This window comes from Physeter macrocephalus, chromosome 14 (genome assembly GCF_002837175.3).
Source record: "Physeter macrocephalus isolate SW-GA chromosome 14, ASM283717v5, whole genome shotgun sequence".
Classification (NCBI taxonomy): Eukaryota; Metazoa; Chordata; class Mammalia; order Artiodactyla; family Physeteridae; genus Physeter; species Physeter macrocephalus.
Window position 1 is genome coordinate 130,853,508 of NC_041227.1, and position 27,899 is coordinate 130,881,406.

The 27,899-nt window shown below is 41.1% G+C and overlaps 2 long non-coding RNA genes across 3 annotated transcripts in view; one reads left to right on the plus strand and one right to left on the minus strand.

The window, feature by feature from the left end:
- LOC114487709 (uncharacterized) overlaps positions 1–7,249 on the plus strand; it is a 33,738-nt gene extending 26,489 nt beyond the window's left edge. The window contains exon 5 of the long non-coding RNA XR_003683006.2: positions 6,470–7,249. This is a non-coding gene — a long non-coding RNA (uncharacterized lncRNA). The remainder of the gene's footprint in view (positions 1–6,469) is intronic.
- Positions 2,980–27,741, minus strand: LOC114487708 (uncharacterized). Of its 2 annotated transcripts, XR_003683005.2 has the most exons (6): positions 27,646–27,741; positions 24,086–24,258; positions 20,901–21,067; positions 20,087–20,231; positions 18,309–18,419; positions 2,980–5,468 (listed from the first exon to the last, which is right to left on the minus strand). It is a non-coding gene; the product is annotated as an uncharacterized lncRNA (long non-coding RNA). The 2 variants fall into 2 exon arrangements; XR_008619255.1 differs by lacking the exons at positions 18,309–18,419; positions 20,087–20,231; positions 20,901–21,067; positions 24,086–24,258; positions 27,646–27,741 and adding an exon at positions 5,781–6,476 and having other exon boundaries at positions 2,980–3,778; positions 5,369–5,468.
- Positions 27,742–27,899: the final 158 nt, after the last annotated feature.

The following is a 27,899-nucleotide window of genomic DNA, read 5'->3' on the forward strand; positions in this document are numbered from 1 at the left end:
GCAAATTAATTGAACCCAAGGAGGGGGTCTTGGGAACCTCACATCTGTAGCCGGTGGGTCAGAAACACAAGTAACAAGCTGGGCATGCATCTGGCACCTGAAGTGGAGGACAGTCTTGTGGGACTGAGTCCTTTATCTGTAGAATCTCATGGAATCTCAGGCTATCTCCAAGTAGATACAGGCAGACCACAGAGATACTGCAGGTTCGGTTCCAGACCACCGCAATAAATCGATTATCGCAAGAAAGTGAGTCACACGAATTTTTTGGTTTCCCAGTGCATATAAAGATTATGTTTACACTATACTACCGTAGTTTACTAAGTGTGCAATAGCATTATGTCTGACAAAAAGCACATACCTTATAAAACATACTTTATTGTTAAATACTGCGATCCATCGTCTGAGCCTTCAGCAAGTCATAATCTTTGTACAACATTAACATCGAAGATCACTCATCAGAGATCACCATAACAGCTATAAGAATAATGAAAAAGTTTGAAATATTGTGAGAGTGACCAAAATGTGACAAAGACACGAAGTGAGCAAATGCTGTCGGAAGAATTGGTGCTGACGGACTTGCTGGATGGAGGATCACCAGCAACCTTCCATTTATGTATGTATTTTTAAAAGGGCAGTAAGTCAAAGTATAATGAAAGCAGGTATGCCTGGAGTGTCGGAATTGGGTTGAACTGTAGTACACCCAGCTAGTATCCTGAGCGTTGATTGGTGGTGTAGGGGAAACGCCCCCCTCCGTGCATTGGAATTGGGTCCAGAACCCAAAATAAACGGTTTTACTAATCCTCAGAGAAAAAAGTGAAGTGAACCAGCCCGACTTGATTGTCTCCAGGTTTGGGGGGAAGGAAATCTTTCAATATGGCATTTTGGCTCTAGGGGGTTGGGTGGGGAAAGCACAGGGGCCAGTTTAAGCCTCAGCGCTTCCCTTTCTTTCTCTGTAGACGCTTCTCTTTCGTGTTGACTCTTGAATTTTCTTTTTTTTCCTGGTGGTCCTTTTAAAATCTAAGTCAGGTCATATCACTCCACTTAAAATTCTCCAGCCCCCGCCCCCCCACCTCTCTGAGAGTGAAAGCTGAAATCTCTCCCTGGCGCTCTGGGCCCGTAAGGCTCTGCCTGCATCCCCACTCCCGGTACCTCCCTAACCTGCTCCAGTTCTCTCCTCCTCCCTCTTTCTGCTGAGACTCACTGGCCTCCCTGTTAGTCCTCAAGCTCACCAGGTGTTTACCTGCCTCAGCGTCTCCTACCTGGAACATTCTTCCCTCCTTCCACCCCTTCCTGTATCCTCAGGGCTTGTTCTTCTCTTTCTTTAAATCTTTGCTCAAATATCCCCTCAAAGTGACCTTCTCTGAGCAAGCTCGTTGAAACTACAGCCCTCAGCTCTGTCCCTGCTTGTTTTCATTTTCCTCCGTAGCACCTGTTGTCACTTTCTAATACATGGCGTCGTTTCCGTCTTCATTTTATTTACAGATTGCTCTTCTGCTCTTCTCCCTCCCAAGATAAGCGTCACAAGGGCAGAGATTTTCTAAAATAGCACCTGGCACACAGCATTTCATAAATGTTGGTTGAATTTATTTGTTTGTTTTGTTTGTTTTATTTTGCTCATGACATCGAGGGAGAGAAGTTCTTTGAGGATGTTTCTCCTGCCCCTTCCATCCTTCTCACTCAGTCTTCTCCAACAACCTATTTCCTATATCTTGATGAAAGGCAGTCTTGTTCCTAGAAAACCTGTTCCAGGGTGTAATAAGCTTGCAGTCAACCTGTTCCAGGGTGTGATAAGCTCTTAAGCAGGATTCCTTCCTTTTAGAGCAGTTTATCCAACTGCATCTTTAAGCATCTCAGCTCAGGTTTCTTTGTTCAATGGAGTGACGTAGAAATACATACCAAGATAAAATATCCTTCACTCTAAGTGTCTTCGTTCAATGGGGTAACATAGAAATACATACCTAAATAAATATCCTTCACTCTCTGCATTGCAAGTTCTATCTATTTTGGTGGTAAGGTAGGCTAGGAGGAAAAAGGTAGGGCAGTTGGAAGTTTATTTTGTTTATTTATTTATTTTTAAATTTATTTTATTTATTTATTTTTGGCTGCGTTGGGTCTCTGCTGCTACGTGTGGGCTTTCTCTAGTTGCGGCGAGCGGGGTCTACTCTTGGTTGCGGTGTGCGGGCTTCTCATTGCAGCAGCTTCTCTTGTTGTGGAGCACGGGCTCTAAGGTGAGTGGGCTTCAGTAGTCGTGGCACATGGGCTTAGCTGCTTCACAGCATGTGGGATCTTCCCGGACCAGTGCCCAAACCCATGTCCCCTGCATTGGCAGGCCACCGGGGAAGCCCTGGAAGTTTATTTTCACTCCCTTATTTTGATTCATTTATTTGCCATTCCTTCTTTTATCTCCCCCACGTTATTAATGCCTCTTTGGCACGGGGGTGACTTCTGTGAGTGGCAGAATGGTGAGCAGTGAGGAGGGGGTTCCCTTCAGACTCCACTGCATATTTTTCCAGGTGTGGTTTCTTGAGCGTCTGCAGCCTTAGGCACTTCCGGGGATAACTAAATCTCCGCTAGCCCCTTGGCAGATTTTGAAGGTATTTAATATGAAATCAAATCACGATTTTAAGTGAGATATTGATTTTGAAGATTCATAACCAAAATATATGTAGTTTAATGATACATAGGTTTGTCTCTCAAGAACTCTGTAGTCTTATTAGCTTCAAACCACCTCAGCTAAATCCTTTATGTTATTTTGAATTCTTACCAGTTAACTCTGAAGACACTTGTTCACTAGAATCAAAGCTCACTTGATCATTAGACAAAACATGAAAAATCATCATCATTGTGTCTCAGGCGCTACATGCCAAGTACTTCACACGTGTCATCTCATTTAATCCCCCCAGAAACCTATTTAGGTAATTAGAAGGGTAATTTTTTAAAGGTTAAAATCATAACCCTAATACAAATATAAAATGCGCACATGTCCATTTATTTTATTTAATGACAACTTATTAATAAACGAGGAAACCAGTAAGGTGTTATAACTGATTCAAGGAACAGTTCAGAGAACTACACACATGAAGTCAATTAGGAATGCTGAAATGAACTTACAGATAAATGTAAAACAGGTTAATATCCAAAGACAAAGATCAATTACATTTCAGTAGACACAATTTGCACATGGACAAGACTCATTTGAATTACTATCAGTATTTTACATCTTGTGGAGTTACAAAATAGCTCAAGGAAATAACCTATATGGGAAAAGAGTCTGAAAAAGAATGGATATATGTATGTGTATAACTGATTCACTTTGCTGTACACCTGAAACTAACACAACATTGTAAATCAACTATACTCCATAAAAAATAAAAATTAAATTAAAAAAAAATAGCTCAAGGACAATGAAAGGTAGGGATAACCCAGAAGGCTGTGCTAGACAGGTCACCCAATACTCTTCATCCATTTCAAAAGTCTTTTACTATTGTTGTTTCAGTGTTTTCCTGACAGTATGATTCCAACTTTGGAGGTTTTAGAACTCGATGCATAGGAATAAAAGATCCGTTTACTATAAATAAAATCTTCAAATTTTTGGTAAACAAAACATGATCTTTAAATAAAGCAAGTAATCACAGAATATTAGATCTGGATCAAACGTTGCAGATAAAACTTCACATTTTATACGTGAGAGAACCTGAGGTTAAATAATTTGCCTAAAGTCTATATAAAGCTGGGTGTTGGCAGGTCAAGAGAAGAACAGAGAAACCAGGACTTTCTCCTAGAGTATTACCAAAATAAAGAGAAACAAAAAATTTTAAAACCTTGTGTGTTAGAATTACCTTTAGACATATTACATTTAACAAATTACCCCTCAGGACTTCCCTGGTAGTGCAGTGGTTAAGACTCCACCCTTCTACTGCATGGGGCCCGGGTTCGATCCCTGGTCAGGGAACTAAGATCCCACATGCTGCACCACACGGCCGAAAGAGAAAAAAATTACCCCTCTGTCATTACCAAGATGAACTGGGGTCTGCTTGCCCATGGCACAGCAAAACCAGTCTACTGACACTGGGCGGTGGTGAAGGAAAGTCCAGCATTTACGGCGGGGCACCCAGAAAGGAGAACAGGCAGGTCATGCTCAAAAGACCCCAACTCCCTGGTGGCTTTCACAGAAGGGTTTGTAAAGGCCATGTTTTCAGCGAGGGCTGCAGGGTGCATGACTTTCTTCTGATTGGCGGGCGGTGAGGTACCAGGGTGATGCTTCTGGGATCTTACTCGTCAGCCTTCTGGGCCCAGCCAGGCTGGGGTCCATGTGCTTGTGGTCAGCAATGCAGCCACCGCCCTCCGCCTGGGTAGGGGACTAATTTCTGCAGAACAGCTCAAAGATAAGGGTCAGATGGTTATGTAGAGCCCCGAGGGAGAGGCGGGGCTCTGCTTCGTCACTGAGCTGTTGTTTAAACCATCACTCCTTTTCTTGCCTGGCTGCTTCTCCTTTGTTTCTGCATTCCCTCACTTCCCTAAGTAGTAACTGCTTGGGTCTGCTCTGTGGAACTCAGGGAAGGCCTAGAAGATTAAGCCTCTTTCTCCAAACAAGAAACAGGGGACATGGAGGACCTTTTGTACCCAGGAGGGCCCTGCAGGGTCCTGATCAGTTTTAATCCCCCCTTTTCTCTGATATTCCTCAATCCTAGGGGGACCAGGGGTGGGACAAGAAAAGGAATACAGTTTTGGATAGAGAAGTTAATCATAAACTTGGCAGGGGAACTCGGTTTTAGGGGGACTCAGTTTCACTACGATAAAAATGAACTGAAGCAAATATCACTTAGGAAAATTCCCTAAGATCGTAGTTCAGGATAAGATCAGGGACTGTGCTGGTATCAGAAAACCTATTTTCTCCCATCAGGGTAAAAGTGACCAGCTCACGTTGCCTAATGACACAAATGGTATATTCATTTTAAGATTGCAAATATTTTCTTTAACTGTAAGGTTTCACTGAACTGAGTATTATTTCTTTGATTCAATATATCTGCCAGGAGACATTCTCTGAAAAGACCCGCTCATCAGCTAACATTCTCTTTTTAATTAAGTCAAAGTATTGCCCTGCCTTAAGGACACATTATCAAAGAGATTACTTCAGTTAGGGACTTGAACACTGACTTAGTAAATTAAGGATGTACTTGACATTTAATCCAACAGAAAAGCAACCTGAGAGCTACAATATTTAAAATAAAAATCAACTCGTTCAGATTTGATTCATGATATGTACATATATATATATATAAACAAATCAGTTTGTTACAGTGTTTCTTTGCTACTTAAGCTACTGAAATGCAGGTATAGGTAATCAATACAGCTTGATTTAACATACTTTCACAAGTGGGGAAGTCCTGGAGATCCATTGATCTGCTTATTCATACTGTAGTTGTCAAGACAGGCAGACCCTCAGATATATTGCCTGTTCAGTTCCACTAAAATAAAGCGAATATTGGAATAAAATGAGTCATATGAATTTTTTGGTTTCCAAGTACATATAAAAGTTATGTTTACACTATACTATAGTCTGTGAAGTATGCAATAAAATTATGTCTAAAAAATAATGTGGATAACAATTTTAAAATATTGCTGTTGGCAGAATGGCACCAACAGAGTTGATTGATGAAGGGTTGCCACAAACCTTCAATTTGTAAAAAAAATACGTTATCTGTGAAGCTCAATAAAGCAAAGCACAATAAAACAAGCTCTGCCTGTATAACAGTAAGTAAACAGATGCAATAACTTACTGTTGTGGGAAATAAGCAAAGGCTCCTGCATGGGACTAAATCACATAACTGTTTCTTCTACTTAAACTCTGTCCGTTTTCCAAAACCATTCACTCTGACTTTGAGAAAGCAATCTTCTGACCAGAGTAGCAACTAATCAGTCAACATTAGTGTTGGAGAAAGATTGTTTAGGTCTTTTATGACCTAAAGGCTGGAGCACATCTGGTGAACAAGGAAAAAGTGTTGCAATCTCTTCTTTGAAATAGAGATCATCTGTCCTGGGCTAGTACATGCTTGGCTAAAAAAATTACTTGTGCTGGCAAAGGCATAAACATTCCCAACATAATGAGATTTCCTCTTCAGGTCCATCTTGCATTTGGAAAAATCAAAAATGTTGGAGGTACTGCTGTGAAATCTCTTCACTGTACTTGCAGTTTTAATTGGTTCTCCTTCCAGCACCACGACGAGTTTTAGACGCCACCATCTGAACGTTATATTGAACACTTTGGGTCTGTCGAAAACTTTATTAAAATTGCAAATTGGGATTTGAGTATACAGACTATAGAGGTTAAATGAAACTGGGATTTAAGCTAGAGAAGAGAAAAATGATTTTTAATCCTGAGTTAGAGATTCAGTAAATGCAGAGACCGCCTGAGTTCCATGTTTAGTTGACGTAGACCATACAGCCTCTCTTTTTCTCACGAATGCAGATTCAATTCATGAATAAATCTGTAGGCTCCACCTTCAACATTCATCTAGAAACGGACTTTTATCATCACCTCCACCTCACCTTGGTCCAAGCCATTGTCCCACTAATTTATTACTATAACCAGTGATATCATAATGGAAGATACTGAATTTATCAGGGAACATTGAATTACTATTTCTTAAGAATTTTGGGACTTCCCTGGTGGCGCAGTGGTTAAGAATCCCCCGCCAGTGCAGGGGACACAGGTTCCAGCCCTGGTCCAGGAAGATCCCACATGCCGTGGAGCAACTAAGCCTGTGTGCAACAACTACTGAGCCTGCGCTCTAGAGCCTGCAAGCTACAACTACTGAGCCCGTGTGCCACAAGTACTGAAGCCCTTGCACCTAGAGCCTGTGCTCGGCAACAAGAGAAGCCACCACAATGAGAAGCCCGCGCACCGCAATAAAGAGTAGCCCTCACTCGCTGCAGCTAGAGAAAGCCCGTGCGCAGGAACGAAGACCCAACGCAGCCAAAAATAAATAAATTTATTTTTTTAAAAAGAATTTTGATTGTCTGTGTTCACTCTGAGTGTAAAACGTTAGCATCAGCAAAGGCATTAACGCATCTCCAGGCTTTTCTACCATATTTGATTTCTGAAATATTTATACTGATAACGGTTTACCTAGACATATTTAACCTAGGCTAGGCTGTTGTGCACGTTCTACTTTGAAAAATATTCCTGTGCAACTCTTACTATTGTAACACATCAAACAAACTTAACCGAATTATTTCTAGCATCTCTGTTTTCATACAGTAAAGCACAAACCTTTGTGCTTTTCCAGAGGCCCTCTAGGAAATCTCAAAGACGGTTTTATTATAAAAGATAGTCTGAAATTTTAAAAAATATTCTATATTAAAAATGTTGTCAAAGGAAATTAGGGGACTTGATTAAGATAGGATAATGGGTGCGTGAGAAACTATTTAATCAAAGTGACAGTATAACACTTAAAAATAAGCATAGGTGGGAATTCCAGGGCGGTCCAGTGGTTAGGACTTGGCGCTTCCACTGCAGGAGGCACGGCTTTAATCCCTGGTTGGGGAACTAAAATCCCACATGCCATGTGGTGTGGCTGAAAACAAACAAAAATAAAAATAAAAATAAGCATAGAAAATAAATGTCCATCTATGAACCAGGAAGTGGTCCCTCACCAAACGCAGAATCTGCCAGCACTCTGAACATGGGCTTCAGATCCAAGTCCCCAGAACTGTGAGAAATAAATTTCCGTAGTTTATTAAATAATTAATTTTTTTAAAAGCATAGAAATAGCATTATTGTACAGAACTTAGCTCTTTCATAAGCGAGGATCTTTGCTTTTCTTTTTCTTGAATAATTGAGTTCATAATAAAGTCAATATAAAATGAAGAAAATTATTTAAGACACAGACTCTCTGTGGGCAGATTACACATCAGGTAAACAATAAACTTTGATACCATAGGTGAAGGCAATAATTGGTAACCCAAGGAAGACAGCCCATCAGAATTGAGAATATTTTGTTATAATTTTTAACATTTCATAGCTTTTATTGAGACTCAGGTATAATAAATCAAAGCAGATAAATTCAGTTTCAGAGTTTTATGCTTAATTATGCTCTTTCGTATTCTGGAACAAACTGACATTTTAGGACAGTAGTTTCTTAGCGTATGATGTCAAAATAATACTAATATTGGGCTTCCCTGGTGGCGCAGTGGTTGCGCGTCCGCCTGCCGATGCAGGGGAACCGGGTTCGCGCCCCGGTCTGGGAAGATCCCACATGCCGCGGAGCGGCTGGGCCCGTGAGCCATGGCCGCTGAGCCTGCGCGTCCGGAGCCTGTGCTCCGCGACGGGAGAGGCCGCAGCAGAGGGAGGCCCGCATACCACACAAAAAAAAAAAAAAAAAAAAAATACTAATATTAATACTAGGATGACATTAATGTAAATATGCAGTGTGTTCATTACTCCTATCTTCAAACCAATCAAATAACTTTTCAGTTTTTCAATTTCCAAAGCATTAAGTCTTGATATTTATAGCTCACAGACAAAAGTTCTTCAGGATACTCAACAGGTCTTAAAAGTATAAAGTAACTCAGAGACTAAAAAGCCTAAAATTGTTGCTTCAGAACAAAACTAGTCTTCTTTGAAAGGTGAAAGAACAGTGGTATTTCTCTGTCACTCTTTTTCTTGGTATAGTTTCAGCCTCTTGTTTATAACCTTTAATGAAAGTGATGAGCTTCTATCTCACAGAGAAAAGCAGGGAGTGGACAGTTGAGAACTATCAGACACAAGCCTTTTTTAGCAGACTAGCAGCACTCATGCATACACATAACTTTTTGCAGCTGTATTATTATGGACTGAATGGTTGTGTCCCGCCACCCCAATCCACATATTGAAATCCTAACCCCCAATGTGATGATATTAGGAGATGGTACCTTTGGGAGGTGATTAGGTCATGAGGGTGGGGCCCTCATGAATGGGATTAGTGCCCTTATAAAAGAGATCCCAGAGAGCTGTCTCACCCCGTCACCCATGTGAGGACATGTCACTCATGTGAGGACACAGAGAGAAAATGCCCATCTGTGAGCCAGGAAGCAGGCTCTCTCCAGACACCAAATCTGCCGGCACCTTGATCCTAGGCTTCCTAGTCTCCAAAACTGTGAGAAAGAAATGTTGTGTAACCCATCCAGTCCATGGTATTTTTGTTATATCAGCCTGAACAGGCTAAGACACACATACATCTCTTACATGGTCTTAAAATGGCAAAAAAAAAAATTAATATGACCCAAAGCTATAGCTTCTCTGTAGCACAGAAAAATAAAAAGCCAAAGTATATAATGATCATCTGTTATTTAACTCAATTTAATGTCAACCCAAGGCTGAATGGGAAGTGTGAGCTGGAGGAAGACCGGTGGATAAGACATAGCAATCAAAGACAGCTTGGGGGTTCTGAATTTGGGTGGCTCCAGGGGCAGGAATGGGATGAAGAGAGATAAAGATCTCAGGGTGGTAAGCACCTTTCTCTGAAAGAGACGATTTCTGTTTGAGATGAAATGAGTTTGAGATGCCAAAACAATCAGAGGGAAACGAGCATCAAGCATTTGGCCATGCATCACTAGATTCACAAGATGTGTCAGGGCATTCATTTGTGCTGGGTCTTCAGGGTAACAGATTTGTGAATTGTCATTATTGAGGTCATGCAAATAGACGAAATAGCCAAAGAGAAATTTGTTTCAGAATTTAATTGTTACTCTGTGCATAAGTGTTACTTGTTTTGTTCCTGAAATAGTGTTGCTTAGAGTGTTGTTTTGAAAGTGCAAAAGCCAAAAGAGGTTACACCATAGCAGGTTCAGGCTTGAGGTCACCAACACAATTAAAAAAAAAAGTTTTGATGAACACTTCAAGGAGGCTCAGAGAATTATGCCAGTTTCACCTTCCTTTTCCCTACTTGGAACTTCCTTCCGCACTGGTTTCCCTTTAGTTTGTGACTTACTTGAATTTTTAGCTCATTAATTTCTTGCTGTTCCTGACTTGAATTTTGCAACACTGTTCTGGTTTACCTTGATGCCAGCCTGGAAATCTAATGGGATTCTGCTTTTGCGACTAGCTCGTGGTGTTTATTCAGGAGATGATACGCCCACCTTGCCTAGGTGCCCAGAGCACAACTGCCTGGTTTTCAACTCATGGTAAATCTAGTACAGCTTGTGGCTCGGTCACCACTATCTTTTCAAAATGTTTCAAGAAATTTATAAACATTACAAAGTTATGTTATGAAAACCAACTCTATTTCTACCTTTTGCAATATACACATCAGTATTTAGGACAGTGCATGGCACACACTAGGTGCTCAATAAATAAATGTTGAATAAATGGGGGCGGGTCTTGGATAGGTAGTTAGGTAAGTCTGAGTTATTTACTGAAGTGGTTTTCATCCCCTGTAAGTTGCACTGTGAAATTTGAACTACTCATTATGCTGGGGGTAGAGATGGAACCATAAAATACGTGGCATTTGACCTCGAAGATAAGCCCTTGAAACACACATGAGAAAATATTCTTGGAACTCTAGACTTTTCATCTTCAGAGCTGGGTTTTGGAAAGACGATAGTGTTTTGAGTTTCAAACATATGGAGATTTAAAATTTAAGAATAATAAATGGGAGAGGGAGAGAATAGATAAAGAGCCAAGGTATGCTTGTCCCCGTCTTCAACTTGACCAAATTTGCCCAAATTGTGGAAGGAGTCTCTTTGGGTTGGGGGAGGAGGAGGGTCTGGTTTGAGTGAACTCTAAGGTCCTTTACCCTGTCTCCTCATAACTGGTCCCAGAGGAGGTTATGAATGGTACAGTTCTGGGCTTGAACATCTGGGAGTAGAAAGGACCTATGTGTCCTGCTTCCCAAGAAAGCCCAGGGATGTGGCAAGTCCATGAAAGAAGAATCTCCACCCAGCAAAGTTCAGTGGCAGTCAAGGAGGAGCGGTGTCGTGGCATCTCTGGGTAGAGAAGGTCCAGGGTGGCCGCCGAAGTCTTACTTGACTCTGACATAGCCCAGGGGGCATAGACTAAAATTTTCCATTCTCATTGACAGCCATCAAAATGGCAAAGGGAAGAAAGGTCGTGGAGCTGTTTGGGATGAAGATAACATGGGATGAACTTCATGAACTTGAAGTCCATAAGTGATGGGCCATACTACGTGATGAGGTGATAGCAGGGGTGCAGCCCAAATCAATGACCTGAATTGACAAATTGCCTCTCTGTAGAGGCCAGTGGAAGAGAGAGGGTGAGAGCAGACCCGAACTCTTCCCCTGCTGTAGGAGCCCCGCTAGCCTGCCACATCATTATACCCTGAGCCCTGAATCTGTGCTGGCGGTAAGATGCCACCTCCTGAAGGGACTGACGGTGTTAAACCTGAATGCAGGGATATTAGATTGCCTTCTCAGCCAGCAGACAAAATGGGGACTCTATAGGGATTAAGTATTCAGAAAAATAAATTATCATTACAAATACCTGCGTTTGGGGCTCTCTCCTCTGTGCTCTTCCTAATGTGTGTATTTCTTTAAGAGTGAGCCCATGTACCTACTTGGTTACCAGACGACTTACAACTAAGTAACAAAGTAGCAAGACTTATTCTTAAATCTTATAAGGGTAAAACATAAAATAGTTTTGAGGTATGTGCATTTATCACTTAGAGATGCAAATACTTATAAATTGTTTTTGAATGTACTCCTCTAGAAAGACTCGTGGAGGTTAGGGGCAAAGGCAACCGATCCACAAGAGCAAGAGTTGTATTTTTAGTGTCCCGCTGAAGTTTCTGTAATACTAATGAAAGTTTAATTTCGGAAGGGACCACATCCAACTGAAGGATAGGGAACAGGAAAGAGCTTTCTTCAGTAGCATAAGGTCAGACGCGTTTCTATTTCCACTGAAGCTTGAAATTCAACTGTGTTTAGAAAATTTCAGCATCCCAATGTTGGAAATAAGGCAAAGCATAAAGTGTTAGATGCAAAACAAAAAAATAAATGTTTGTGTGTTCCACTCAGCAGCCCCATCTGAGAGGAACATAAATTAGATTTACGTACTGTAATTTAAATAGTCCAATATGAAGGAATACATCAGATAGAGAAGCAGTTCTCCCTTATTTTCCTATCTGCAACATGTATACATGGGCAAAATGAGAAAGAAAATGCCCCTTCTGGGCTTACAAAAAAGGACAGACCAAATAATAATAATACCCCAAGTTATTTACATAGAATTTCATTATAAAATTCTTTAATTACTCTTATTAAGATAGTTGGTGGGCTTCCTAGATAATACACATTTAGCTCTCCTGTCTTTGCTTTACCCTACATTTACATATTTGTTGACTTTGAAAGAAGATTGTTATATTATCAGCAGTAATATATGCTTATTGTAGAAAATTTGAAAAGAATCGGCATAATCTTGCTACCCAGACATAATAACTTTTAATATTTTGTTATATATTCCTTAAGGATTTTCTCTATGCATCTATACATTTATTTTCATAGTTGATATCATAGCACATAAATAATTTTTCATCCTGTACACTGTAAAATAAGTATTTTCCATGGTTAGGAAAAAAAACTTTAACCCTTTCATTGATTGATTAATTTTCTGTCTTATGTTGTATCACAACATACTCAACTATTAATATTTTTTGAACAGTGTGCTTGTTTTCCTAGTCTAACATTATAAACAATACAAGGACTGTTTTTAAGTTTTCACATAGGGCTACCTTCCAGTTACCATTCCCTGATCCACACCCTCACCTCACACGCAGGATCGGGTCCTGGAGCAAGTCTAACCCCACTGGACTATGGCTTTATAAGAAAAGAAAGTGAGAGAAATCTTTCTCTCTCTCCACCACGTGTGCACGTAGGGAGAGGGCAGCTGTCTGCAGGCCAGGAAGAGAGCTCTTACCAGAAACGGACCTGCTGTACCTTGATCTTGGACTTCTAGTCTCTGGACTGTGACATATAAGTTTCTGTTATTTAGGTCACCCAGACTATGGTCTTTTGTTATGGCAGGCTGAGCAGACTAACACATTTTAAAAGTTATTGATACACACTGATAAATTACTTTCCAGAAAGTTGTTACCAATATACATTTCTCCAGCAGTATGTAAGGAGTCCTGTTGCCCTGTACTCGCACTAGCACATTCAAAACATTTTTTAATTTTATTCTTTCAAGATGTGTCTATGTATCAATCATCTATCTCTCTATCTATTCTTTTAAAGATTTTTTTGGCCACGCCTCGGGGCTTGAGGGATCTTATTTTCCCAACCAGGGATTGAACCCGTGCCCTTGGCAGTGAAAGAGCAGAGTCCTAACCACTGGACCCCCAGGGAAGTCCCTCTTTTAAAGTTTTATTTCATCCAAATAGACTTAGCTTCTCTGGCATCGCCCCATGGATGTACCACTATATTCTGAAGTTCTCAGTTTTAGTAGTATTTCATAGAGGTAAAAATGGCCACTCAGGAGTCCCAAAGCAAACACATAAGAAAAAAAAAAAACCTTTTTAAAAATTTCCATTATTTCATCAACTTCATTTTATATTCATGGAAAGGAAAAGCTAAGAACTAGGAACCTGCGATGGTTTCAAGGCAATTTGTTAATAGGATTGACAATCAAAGACCTGGGATATAGGCTTTCTTCAATATGAAGCCCTCATCTATCTTGCAATGAAAGATGTCATTTTTTTTTTTTCTCTTTGGCCGCGCCGTGGGGCATGTGCGATCTTAGTTCCCCGGCTAAGAAATCAAACCCTTGCCCCTGCAGTGGAAGCATAGAGTCCTAACCACTGGACCACCAGGGAAGTCCCCAAAGACTTCATTTTCGTTAGAAAAAAGTAATGTAGAAAAATTGTCACATGCACAGAAACTGTGCTGTCCCTCAGTAACTTTTTATTATGCTCTTAAATAAAGCCCTGGCTAGCAGAGCATTCTCCTTTCCTCACTATGCACCCTAGACTGTTTATGTTTCCTGAACGATAATTTTCTTTCCTTCGGCTTGCGATAGAAATCAGTAACTTAAGAGACAGCTTGGATCTGAGAACTAAATTCCACTTTTCGTCTACTTTTATACTAAGAACATCGTACTGTGCTCTGTGCAGAATATGCAGATGTTCATAGCATAAATTAGTTTACTATCAAACAGTAACAGAAATGTGCCGGTTATTGCCACTGACAGTTTATCTTGAGGATAAATTTACAATGGTGTGACTTGTGTCTGACTCACTTTTCCATTCTCCATTCTTAACTCACCTGTTCCATACAGTATTACTTTACAGTACACTGTGCACTGTTTTCCTAACTTTGCCCTGAGCTGGCACCAAGTGAGTGGAGATGAAAATATCTTTCACGTCAGTGTGTCTTGCCTCATAACATTCTCAAGCTGTTTTCCCCATTGTAGCATTTCAAGGGCAGTTCTGCCCTACTGGGTCCTCTTAGAGCAGTTTGGATTTCCATGGAAGGATTGCCTGCAGAGTTGATAATGGCACAGAGAAGAGAGAAAATTAAATTCACCTGAGTTGACCAAGTGGGCAAAAGAGAGCAGTCCAAGGTCACACAAAGGATATTTCAAGAGTCAATCTTAAGGGACTTTCATTTTATGGAAAACCCAGCCAGAAATGCCCTCAGCTCAGAAAGTTTTTCTTATGAGGTTTGAGTTTGCATCTTAATGTTATTTTTATAGCATCAGTACTGGTTTTCATCTGCCATAAATAGAAACAACAACAACGATAACAACAAACCACTGAGTTGAGGAATTGAAATGATAATTTGAGCAAAGTGATGAATGGGTAGGGTATGGAGTAAACATGCCAGTTCTTCATATAGAAAAATGTTCTATTTCAGAAAAAAAAAAAAAAAACCAAACTCTTGTGGTTCTTTAAAAAGCCATTTCAGTGACACTTGTTTTGTTCAATTTAGAAGTGCAGGTATAGCAATTCTAATTTCTTAAATGTCGAATGCTCTTTAAATTGAACAGAAAAAGATGTAACTAAGTGTGTAAAGTACTTGGAATGAAATTAGGCTCAAATTTAATTCTTCTTCTGTGCCCACTGTAGTGTGGGAGATGCCAGTTTTTTAACAGCCATACAGAAAAAGATGACTTTTTAATATTAGGATCTAATATAATTGAATGCATGCTGGAGAATAATACTCACATAGTTTCAATGGAGACTTTTAGAAAAGACTTGTGTCTAATTCAAAGAACATTTTGATTTTTGCAGAAAATCAGGTGGTGTTGCTCCTCTTTCTCTTGACATGCATGCCTCTGAGAGATGGGGTAACCAGGAGAGCTCAGCAATTCCACATCACTACAGTTCAGTTAAGACCCAGACTTTTAAGTGTATTGGTATTCCCCCAGAAAAGGGAACTTTCTCTCATAATATACAAACGTGCCATAAAATAGTAACTCACGGCTTTATCATGACTGCCCCCAAATGGTATGTGGTCCTAGACAAATTTTAGACAAATTAGAAGTTATCAAGCCCTGATCTCAAAGAAAAAGAATAACCGTGTAGTGTGAATACTCTGTATGCTAAGCGTGTCGCTTGTATTGTATCATGTAATTCTCGTAACAGCCCTCTGAAATAGTTACTATCATTTCCAAGTAACAGATGAAGAAACTGAGACTGAGACATGTCACACTTATTCCCCCACGTTCCCCCAGACAGCGCGTGCTGGGCCTGTGATCAGAATCTACATTTTGAAAAAGCTACTTTACTCTGTTGTTCCTGATCCTACACAAAGTCTTTTTTAAAATTAATTAATTAATTTTTGGCTGCGTTGGGTCTTCGTTGCCGCGCGCCCGCTTTCTGTAGTTGTGGCGAGCGGGGGCTACCCTTCGTTGCGGTGTGTGGGCTTCTCACCGCGGTGGCTTCTCTTGTTGCGCAGCACGGGCTCTAGGCACACAGGCTTCAGTAGTTGCAGCAGGTGGCTTCAGTAGTTGTGGCACGAGGGCTCAGCAGTCGTGGCTCACGGGCTCTAGAGCGCAGGCTCAGTAGTTGTGGCACACGGGCTTAGCTGCTCCGCGGCATGTGGGATCTTCCTGGACCAGGGCTCGAACCCGTGTCCCCTGCATTGGCAGGCAGATTCTTAACCACTGCGCCACCAGGGAAGCCCCTGATCTTACATAAAGTCTTGTAGGCTACAGGCGGTATGCTTGGGATGGAGGATTTGGAATAAAATGTTTCTGCAACTACCATATTCTTTAAATGTTATGATAGTTTATGAACAAACTGGCTACAAATAAATTTTTAGCATTGCCTGTAAAGCAGCACAAAGTACACATTTGATATTTTGAAACCAGTACATGCTTAAGATTTCACAATAGTTGATTTTTTAACTGGTAAGTGGTCTCATTTTCCCAAATGTAGCCCTGAATGGAAGGGCCCAGGGCCTCTCATTGTCTTTGAACTAGTTTACAACTCAAAGCTGGAGTAATGAAGAGGGATACAAAGGTTCATCGCCCTGTAGATACCGCCCAATTTTGCATCCATGAGTAAATTTACTTCAGCATTCCTAACTGTGTGTGTGACTGTGTGTGTGTGTTTGAATTCTTCCTTGAACCAGTTGTAACGTCTGACTGACTTCCCCCATAATTTAATGAGTTAAATAAAATCTTTGACGTACATTCACGTCGTATTTGTATATGAGTCATGACTTCACCATTAAATGTTTTTTCTTTAAGACTTTATTTCTTCCTTCTATTTGAGCATCTATTAGAGGGGCCAAATCTAACCCCAATCCTGTTTTTGTATAGCCTACTAGCCAAGAATGATGTTCACATTTTTAGCAATTTAAAAAAGAAAAAAGAAAAGTAATGTTTCGGGGCATGGGAAGATTGTATAAAATTCAAATTTTAGCATCCATAAATAAAGTTTGATTGGATCACAGCCACGCTCATTAGTTTACATATTGTCTATGGCTTCCTTCCTGCTACAACAGTTGCTCAGTTGCTACAGAGACCTGATCTAACCTTCTTGCCCTCTACCACCTTCCTTCTCGTTGCTGTGTCTCATCGCGGCTCGTTCCTGGCCGCCACCCCCGCCCCTCCCCAACCAGACTCCCAGTGACTGGAAGGATTCCGACGTCACCTTAGTTCTCTGAGTACCGCGGAACCCTCGAGAGCCCCTTTCGGCCTGCGGGTGTGGACGAGGCTCCCAGCGTACGCTGCTGTCTGTTACGTTCCCTTGCTCTCTCCTCCCCCAAAGAACTGTCTCTGCTTCACTGATCCTCTGCTGGCCCAACCGTCGCTGTCTGCCGGCTGCTGCCTCCTAATCCAGCCTGTAGTATTACTAAAACATTGTATTCAATTAGAATTCTTATCTTTTGAATTCCATCAATTAAAAAATTGTGAAAATTTGTTTTCTCCCTGTTGTAGAAGAGTCTATATAATATCCTAGATTTTGCCTCTTGGCCTGAAAAGCCTAAAATACATATCTCTAGCCCTTTAAAGAAAAAGTTTGCCTATCCCTGTTCTTTAATTGACAGGTACTATTCTAGCCCCTGGGGATATTGCGGGGACAAAGAAAGAAGTAGTTCCTGCCCCTGTGGGGCTCATATTCTTAGAAGAAAGACTGAAAGTCAGCAAATTAATATGTATGTATGTATGTACAGGAGACTCTCCTTGTTCTTAGGTAATTCACACCATATTTAGGGGTAAAAGGGTTTGATGTATGCAACTTATTCTCAGATGGTTCGGATAGTAACAACAATGTGTGTATCTACAGAGTTTTGAGGAGGAAAGAGTGTTACCCAAGAATCCTGTGCCCAGCTAAATTATGATTCCTGTGTTAAGGCAACATTATTGCATTATAAGCATCAAACTTGCTAAGAGACTAGATCTTAATTATTCCCAGCAGAAAAAAAGAAATGATAATTATGGGATGGGGTGTGAAGTGAAAGAGGTGCTAGCTAATGCTGCAATGGCAATTATACTGCAATATATAAATGTACCAAATCAACATGCTATACACCTTAAACTTACACAGTATGTTAAATATATTTCGATTTAAAAAACAGGTTTTTGGATGACCATGATGCCAAGTTAGATTTAGTACCTACTGACATCATACTCTGTTTTACAGTTGGTTCTGTGCGTGGATTTCTCCTTCACTATAATTAGGTCTCTTGAGGGCAGGAACGATGCTTGGCTACAGTAGAGTGCCTTGCACAGGTCAGAGTAAGAACTCAATGACCATTTGTAGAATTACATTGAATAATGGCTGCAATCTCTTGCCAGGTATAAGCATACCATTGTACCTTCTTTCCTATGCTGTAGCACTATACATACATACATATATATGTGTTACCTTATGATTTTGATGAGGTTGTGGATATTAGAAATATTCATATTTAAGTTAATAGTATATAAGTTCACTTTTCTCCTCGATAGGTACAAGAATTGAGTGTAAGAGCACCACCTGAAAAAAAAAAAACACACACACACTGAGAGAAAATAGAATTGAGTTGTTGAAAGCCCTAGGAATTGGTGGTGATATTTTTAAGCTTCAAAACCTGGACCAGGAAAGGCAAATATGTGCTCCTCAGATTATTTCTTCTCATTTCCAGTGCCTTTTAGCAGACTGCTAATAGAGGAGGGTCCTCTTCCTTCACTAAGAGGATTGGTTTTAGACCCCTTCTTAACCTGGTGTCCCATTCAGCCACTACTGAGCCATGTGAGTCAGCATGTGAAGGAAAAACTGGTTGTCCATTCTTGAAATAGAAGAGAAGGTAGTCAAATCTAATTTTATAAATATCATTTCTTAATTCCCTTTAGTCCTTTCTTGCCTTCTCTTTGAGTGATTTTTTTCTTTCCCTTTTCCTCCCTTCTTTATTTATGAGTTATACGTTTATCTCTCCTTTTCAGTGGCATGTCAGTAGGGAATTACTGTGATGCCATGGTAGCTTCCAAGGCCACTACCAAGGGGTTAACTTGGAAAGGCTCACGGAACAAATTAAGATGCTGAAATCACACGGTTTGTTGACCCCATGGAAAGCCAATAGCAAGAGGCAAGGGAGAAGAGAGGGAGTAAGGTTAATCGTGTTCTTAGGAAAGGCTGCAACTGAGACGGAAGGACCAAGTTACCTGAACCCTGTAGAGGGAAACGTCTGCGTGTCCCGACCCCCATTTTTCTGCACCAGCCTTCCCCTCTAACGTTGTGGCCGTGAGGACGGGCACTGAGGGCGAGCGGAGGCGAGGTGTCTGGAGCCAGTCCGTGCTTTCTCTACCAGACTCGGGGACTGCGATGCCTGGCTAGAGCTGTAGCCCAACCCTGACGACTTGCTGAGCACCCGTGGGTTTTATCTAGCTGGCCTGAGCGGAGGGCACGCGGGGCCAAAGTAAATCCTCACGCATGCTTGGTGTCTCGTGTGTCTCATGGATGTGCTGACCTGGTCCTTCCATTCCTTTCTGTCTGTATGTTCGGTATCCATAGAGTCCACTTCCTTTATCTATAGCAACATATCTGTGTATCTGTTCATTGTTTCTTTCTTTCATCTTCTGTTACAGAACTGAATGTTCTTAAATGTTGCAGCAAACACACATGACAGGTGATTACAAATTTTTAACATGCATACTTGATTTCACGATGTCCGAAATTAATCAATGATTGATTGTTGCCTCCTCTCAGAAAAACCATAATTTAGGAACACAAAATGTTTCAACCGTAACCTCTCCTTCTTTCATGTTACGATGTTTTAATTTTCTTGGTTAGAATGCATTATTATTACAACCAATACTCGTTTAGTTTCCCCCAACACCTAAAATTGCACTCTCACAGACTGGGACTTTGAATTTACATGGGAACCATTACCTTCCCTGCTCAGCTGAGACTGCTGAGCAGAGGATAAGCTTGGCAACTTCCTGCGCCTTCAGAAAGTGAAAATCTCTTCAGGGTCCTAATTTACACAGGTATTTCAGTTCAGCTTCTCATTAAGTGGCTCTAGGGCCACATCTTCATTGGGTTGAAACCTCAATTCCTGGGTCTCACTACTGTGACTTTGAATTTCACCTTTATTTCTGCCATCTGAAGCTTTTGCTTTCTCTTTTTTGAGATCAGTTTTATATTTTAAAATAGTCATACTGTACCTGTCATTTCTATAAATTTGGAGTCTCAGGCCGTGACCGTCATTTCTAGGTAGAAAGACGATTTGGTTCCACAGGTCTTGCTAAACAAACTTCATCCAATTTATTCAAGAGACTCTCACGAAGAATCATCATCTCGCTTCTGATTCTTAGAGTTTTGGGCAACAACGTATGGATATTATTCAGATCAACTCAATAAATAATATTGTGCTAAATATTTCAGGAAACATAAAGATGGCTAAGATAGTCTCTGCACTCAAGAGGCAAACATTACACAGTACAGAGATGAAGAAATGTTCATAAATAATCATAAGGCAGAAAATCTTTACGTGCTAGAGAGATGCATATCGCTTTGCAATAATGCATGCTACATTTATTATTAAACAAAATAGTAAGCTCGTTAAAAGAAGGAAAAGGGAATGGAAAGAAAGCATTTTCTTGCAGTAGTAACAGGAAGAGTTTCATGGGGGAGGTGCTAGTTGACATGTGTCTTGAATAATGAGTGGGATTTCTAAAAGTATCAATAATAATGGAGGGGGAAGTATTGGAAGAGAGGAAGTGAGTCTTCCAGGTTGAGAGAAAAGCATCCTTTTGGATAAGGAGATGGGAGAGTGGAGGGCATAAATAAGGAACAGCAAGCAGTGCAATTTGCCAGGTTAGGGTGTTAGAAGACAGTATTATTAGAGTGTCAAAGTAAAAGAAATGAAAATAAAGCTTGGGTCAGGATGAGGCGGGACAAGAAGAGCACTAATTTAATTTACTTTGAAATTTCTCACCGTCCTATTTATCTAAAAGGAAAGGAAGATGTTGGTTTTACCTTTTCGGGATAAACTTAAGAACCGGGACCACTTAAAACTTAGTTTGAGTGGCTTCCTCTTCTCAATGTCCTGGTAGCTTCGGTTCTCTAGTTTCCGAGGTAAGCTGAATCAGCATTTTTGTCTCTCAGGCATACAAGCTCCCTCTAGTGGCCAAAGCAGGTAAGCACTGGAATGAAAATCGATATAGAAAACATTTATTTTTCACTTTTTTTTTTTTTTTTTTTGCGGTACGCGGGCCTCTCAGTGTTGTGGCCTCTCCCGTTGCGGAGCACAGGCTCCGGACGCGCAGGCTCAGCGGCCACGGCTCACGGGCCCAGCCGCTCCGCGGCACGTGGGATCTTCCCGGACCGGGGCACGAACCCGCGTCCCCTGCATCGGCAGGCGGACTCCCAACCACTGCGCCACCAGGGAAGCCCCCTCACTTGTTTTTTATATAATGATTAGCTAATAAAAGTGGGCCACACTCTAACTGGACAGGGAAATCAGGTAGTCTCAAACAACTTTTATCATTGATTTAAGAGCATATTGGATCAGATAAAAATGGATTATAGACCAAGGACTTCTTAAACATGAAACCTATGAAAATTTCACATCAGGGACTTAACATCAAATTGTATTTTGGAATGAACCTTAAAGCAGGATCTAGTTGAGTTTCTAGAGAGAGTCAAGCAAAGGCAGGTCCACGTAAATGAGGAAGAGGCTGACATACTGGAGGTAACGGTATTGGACCAGAATATCCTCTTCTCCCTCGTGCCTAACTCCTACTTTGCCTTTAGAGCTTAAGTTAGATGGGACTTCCTCTGGACAGTGTTCCTTGACCTCTCAGGTCTGGATTAGATGAATCACTTAATGTCCTCCCAGGGACCGCCATCTCCACGGTGCCGTGACCGCACCGCACTGTCTCTTCCCGTACTTGTCTAGAGACCCCATTCCGGTTTAAACCCCTCAACAGCTGGTACCATGCCATTGGTGTTTGCTTTTCTATCCGTAATGCTTAAGGTAGTGCCTGCCAGCCAACGGGCACCCCACATATATTATTTACAAAATTAAGGGACAGATAAATGAAGAGAATAACTGTGATAGAAATGTCCAAGGAACACATATTGAAAGTTAATATCAGTAAAGCTTAAACGGAAAAAGAAAATATTTTCAGGAAAATTACTGGTAGAAGAAAAACATTTTTCCTCACTGTATGTTGATTCTCCGCATGAAGTCCCTTTACTCGTAATCTCTGGCGCTTTATCGTTGTCATAGTCCTTAGCTGCTCTCTACCTACCTCTACTCTCTACCTCTACTCTCTACCTCTACTCTCTACCTTAGCTACTCTCTACCTCTACTCTCTACCTTAGCTGCTCTCTACCTCTACTCTCTACCTCTACTCTCTACCTTAGCTACTCTCTACCTCGGTGGGGGAAAAAGAGTTTTTAAGGTGCTACTTGAAACAGTAAATACTTAAGTATTTTAAAAATAGTTAAGCACTAAATATTTTTAAATAGAGGAAAATAGCTCATGGTGTTACTGTAGAGGTTAAACAAAAGGCTGCATATAAAGCCTATGGACCAGTGTGTAGCACATCATGTGTGTTTAATAGTTGGCACTTTTATTCTTTCACCACCTCATCTCATAAACTCCTTGAAGCCGCCCAGAGAGTCAAAGGAGGCAGGTATTTCAAAAGTCTTTTTCACAAATGAGAAGACTCATGATTATAGAGGCTAACCACATTATGGAGCTACCTCAGTTATTACGTTTTTGAATCCACACTAAGTAATGTTCACCGTCCCTTCTTTGTCACCCTGTTGCTTACCTAGAGGGAGAGAAGAAAATAAAGGACGTCTGGATGCTACGTAATCACAGGGCCACCTTGCAGAGGATGAAACTAACTTGTAAGCGGTGTATTATTTTTTTATTGCTGCTCTAACAAATTGCACGAGCTTAGTGACTTAGAGCAACACAAATGTATTAGCTTATAGTCCTTGTAGGTCAGCGGTCCAACACAAAGTTCACTCTGGGATAAAACGACGGTGTTGGCAAGGCTGCGATCCCTTCCGGAGGCTCTGGGGGAGAATCAGCGTCCCGACCTTTTCCATTCCTTCCTGCCGCTTCACAGCCAGCAGTGGTGGGCAGACCTCAGGGCACAACCTGCTGACGACCTCTTCGCCCTCCTCTCTTCTACTTTTAAGGGTCCTCGGGATTACTCTGGGCGCACCCGGATGATCCAGGAGAATCTCCCCGTCTTAAGGCCAGCTGATTAGCAAACGTAATCCTCTTTTTCCGTGTAAAGGAACATATTCACAGGTTCCGGGGATCAGGATGTGGATATCTCTGGGTGCACGGTGGCATTATTCTGCCTATTTCAGAGGAACAGTGAATCTAAGGGGAATCCTGGCAAAGGGATCCCCAAAGGAAAGCAAGGGGTAGGTGCTTTGTGGGCACAGTGTTTTCAAATGGAAGTGTTAGAGGTATGACTGTCAGCCACCTGAGTGGACTAGTAACTCCTATTGATCTGGGCAGACACTAAACCCTCTGGATGCTGTTTACCTGGCTACCACCAGGACCTAGCCTATATTGTATTTCTGCAGTTTTCTTTCCAACTTGAACAAATGTAGGGGTTGTTATATATTTCTGTTAAATTGTACCTTTTAGGTTTTAGCTCAGAGTTCAAATTGTTAAAATGAATTTTGTTTCCTGGTTCTGTCTTCAGTCATATTTTCTATGCTATATAGGTTTTGTTTCATACTCTGATTTGACCAGAAAATGATTTCTATATCCTAGCCTATGTAAGTTATGAAAGATTATCAACAAAAACTTGGCTACAGTTACCCAGCTTTGAGTTTACCTAATTATTATTATGTCAAGCCCTTATTTTAGAGTCTCATCCACAAACATCATGAAGGGCCAGATTAAATGCTTTGCTGAAATTAATGTCTATCATGACTATATAATTCCCATTTTTAATTCAGAGATTAAAAAAGAAGTATAGTGTATACAGCATGACGTCCTTACTTTAGTGATTCTGGTTCCTAGTGTCCACCAATCTCTCTTCTAAACGTTCATAAAACATATCGAATGATGGACTCTGGAGTTTTACTTTTCTGTTCTAAAGTTTTCAGTGTCTTTTAACCATTTTTTTTTAAAGCAGGTGATCTATTATCTTTTTCATTTTTTACAGTTTCTCTGAACTTACCGGCAATGCAGTAGGTCTTAGGTTACCTATAAACAGCTGTGGGATGTAGTCTGCGCCCAGAAACATGAACTTATTTGAAATAGATAGGTGTTTGCGAACGGTCTCCTCAGCCATCTCGAGTTTCAGCTCTCTTCCTACGTTGTTTTGCCTTTACCACTTTCAAGTTCGTGTTCCTTAGTGAAGAAGGAAAGAACACACAGATTAAGTCGTCTCTTTTTTAGCCTATCTATTATTCTCTTAGGTAAACTGATAACCCTGTGTTTATAAAAACCCATGCAGGCTTATTTCTCTGTGCTCTCTGATACGTTCTCCACTCTGGTTAAAGCATCCTCCCTGTCTTTGCCTCTTGAAGGCACCTGGTAACTCTAGACTTCAATGAATTCTCTGTGGTACTTTCTAGTTTGCAGCACATAGTTTAACAGTGGAACAGGTGTTATCTTCCATTAGATGCTCTTTAATTATTATGATTATTTTGTGGTCTTAGAATAATTGTTGATTTCTTGACCTTTTTTTGGTTCCCCTGCACAGTGGGGCTTCTTGCTAAGCAAGACTACTATAGGAACTCCATAGACATTTGTTGGTTGGTTGAGGTTCTGTTTTTGTTTTTTGCGGTACGCGGGCCTCTCACTGTTGTGGCCTCTCCCGTTGCGGAGCACAGGCTCCGGACGCGCAGGCTCAGCGGCCACGGCTCAGGGGCCCAGCCGCTCCGCGGCATGTGGGATCCTCCCGGACCGGGGCACGAACCCGCGTCCCCTGCATCGGCAGGCGGACTCTCCACCACTGCGCCACCAGGGAAGCCCGGTTGGTTGAGTTTTTAAGTGTCAAATTTGGCTAGACATTCTTCAGATATTCATCTCCTTGAGTAATTTTTCCGTTTGGGGAAACACAAAGAAAGAATATAATACTTGAAATTATTTTTAGGGTAATGAAAACAGTAGTAATAATTAGTAGTAGTAGCAGTATTAAACGCCAAACAAACTAAAAGTACCTTTGGAAGTCATTCCCTTCTCCAACCTTCCACCAATTATTAATCATTTCCCTAAGCCATTTATTAACAATCTCAGCCACATTTGAGATGTTAGTTTGGAAATCTATTGTTAGAGACATGAGATTCTCTTTCAGCTTTGTCAGTCAAGGCTGTGTTTCTTGATTTGTCTTGCCTTATTCTAGAAAAAGGTACCAGTTTGAACTTCTTTGAAGTTGTACCTCATTTAAACACTAAATTTAGAAACCACATCACTCTCTTGGCACATTTTTTGAGCTTGTAGAAATGGTAAATGCTTAAAAACAAATAATAATAGTGTTTAAAGTTATAGATTTTAAAAATGGTTTATGTAATTTTCAGCATATTGATAATCATGCAAAATAATGTACTGATTTGGCTGCAGAAAAACCATGCCCTAACAACTTAGCAATTTTGCTCTTAATTTTGGATAAAATAGCATCAGAAAGCCATGAAGTGAGGCTTTGGTCTCTAGGAAGTAAAAAAGCAACACAAAGAGAATCCATTGTTCGCCAGCAGGAGGTTAGGATGTAGGTTGGCGTTTAGAGTAGCAAGCAAGACAAATTCTCTTTCTCTACGTTAAATACTGTGAAAATTCTGGTGCATCCTCGTTTATTATGTTCAACCAGGCAACTTGTTACATCTCAATCTTCGACTTCTATGGCCTGTGTATTCCCATGTGATTTATTTGTCTAGAACTCTATTAATTGGATATGGGGATTTGGGTTTGCCACCATGACAACCAAGCAGTATAGCTTGTTTGCTTTTCCCTAGATACAGAAGCTTGGAAAGGAACATCTTTCCTGTGGCTGCTTATTTAGTACCGGGACCTGGTAACTATGGAAATTTAGATCGAGATTATGTGGCTAAATTGTTCACAAGGTACATGCAGTCTGCTAAGTAGCTGGCTCAAAGATACAGTAAAACATGTCATGGCCAGTTCATCACTTTGCAGCAGTCTTTTTATTAAAAAGGTCTTATTTAGTATTCTCTCTGTTACATGATTCCACAAACCATGTTTTCATAACTTTGTCATCCATCCATAAGAAGAATTTAATATCTTTCTTTTATTAGGTAGATTTTGTTCAGTGCATGGTGACCTTTTGGGGGGATAATAATGACAGTGTTTACATACTGTTGTACATGTGTTTTCTCATCAGCAGTGTTATCCACAGCATTTACTGTACACCATTATGATGCACAAGACCTGGAAATTTAAATTGGTATAAGAAAAAGCTCTTAATCTCAGACTCCTTACAATATGATTGAAGAGGGTGTATAAGTAAAGTGACGTGAACAAGATGGTAGCATGTGTGCAGTTGAGAGGAAAGTGAGATCATTTTGTCTGGGGTGATGAGTTGTTTTTGGTTTTGGTCATGTTATCCTGAAGCAAGAGGAGAAGTAGAGGCAGACTGAACGACAGAGAACATTGCAAGAATAAGAAACTCGGGAAACAAATGTCTAGAATAGTGGTAGAAATGATGCATAGACTTCTGAAGTTAAAGCGCTTGAGGCAACTAGTGAGAAGTACAATCGGAGAATTGGGGTGAATGTATATTTCAGTAACACATTTTCACAGGTATATTTATTTTTGACCTCCATTTATTTACGTGCCCACAAATCCTAGGCCATTAAGAATGCATTCTTCTGAACTTGTAACTAAAATGTCTTAGATATTCCAAAAGAGAAAAAAAATACATCATGTATAGTTTTCACTACTTGCCTTCTTCAGTTTTCTGATGTAATTCCTAGAACATTCTGTCTCCCTTCCCCTGACTCTCACTGCCAGCTTTTTAATCATCATGGATTCCGCTAAAGCTCTTTGAATTTCCTATTTAATCCATATTCAGTAGGAGAAATAACACGTTTCCTTGTTTTTTTGTTTTTGTTTTTTTTTGGTAGAACTTAGAGTGACTGTTGGAGAGATTTGGTTTAAATTTAAGAAGCAGAACAACTAAGATAAATAAAAAAAAAGACACAATGTATACAGGATCAACGGAATTTTTAAGGTCTTAAAATAAATTCCCCAAAAGTAAAAAAAACTTTGCAAAGATATGTGACCATACAGAAATCTGGAGAGTAAAAATCTGCTGTTAGCTTTTCTTCCTTTGCAATAACTCTGACCACCATTTAGGTCACTTTGGGCAATAAAACTCAAAACACCAGTTTACATTTTTAGCAAAAATAAGTGCGGTATAGAATCTCCCACAGATGCGGTGTGTCTCAGGCCATTTGGAAGATTCAGGATCTGCCACATCCCAGACTCTCAGGAGGGCACTTTGGAATCTAAAGCATCCTTAATGTCCACATGTCCTAGGTCAGGGTCTGATGGCACGAGGACACTGCACCCCACACGGGGTGGCGGAAGGAGAAGGGGCTGCGGAATGCAGACCTGGGAGGGGACCGCTCAAAAGCCCAGAGGCAGAGAAGAAAGGATTCTTAGTGGGTATGACGCAGAGGCAGATAAGGATGGGGCGGCGGACCAAGGTCACACGCCGGGATACTGCAGAGTTTGGACTCAAATCGGAGTCCCTGACTTCCAGCCCGTTGTTTCTACCTGTGTCCCGGGGGGGAGCAGGGCGAGGTCCCCACGAAGGAGGCAGATCCGAGGCGCCGGGGGCCCCGGGGCTGAGCCACGAGGCCGCGCTGCAGAGACGGGCGGCCAGGCGGACCCAGGGGTCCCGGGCCTTGGTGCGCCCGCTCGCCCCGCCCCTAGCAGCCCCGCCCCTAGCAGCCCCGCCCCCTAGCAGCCCCGCCCCCAGGTCGCTCGCCGCGCCTGCGCCGGGATGCGCGGGGCCGAGCGGCGGGAGC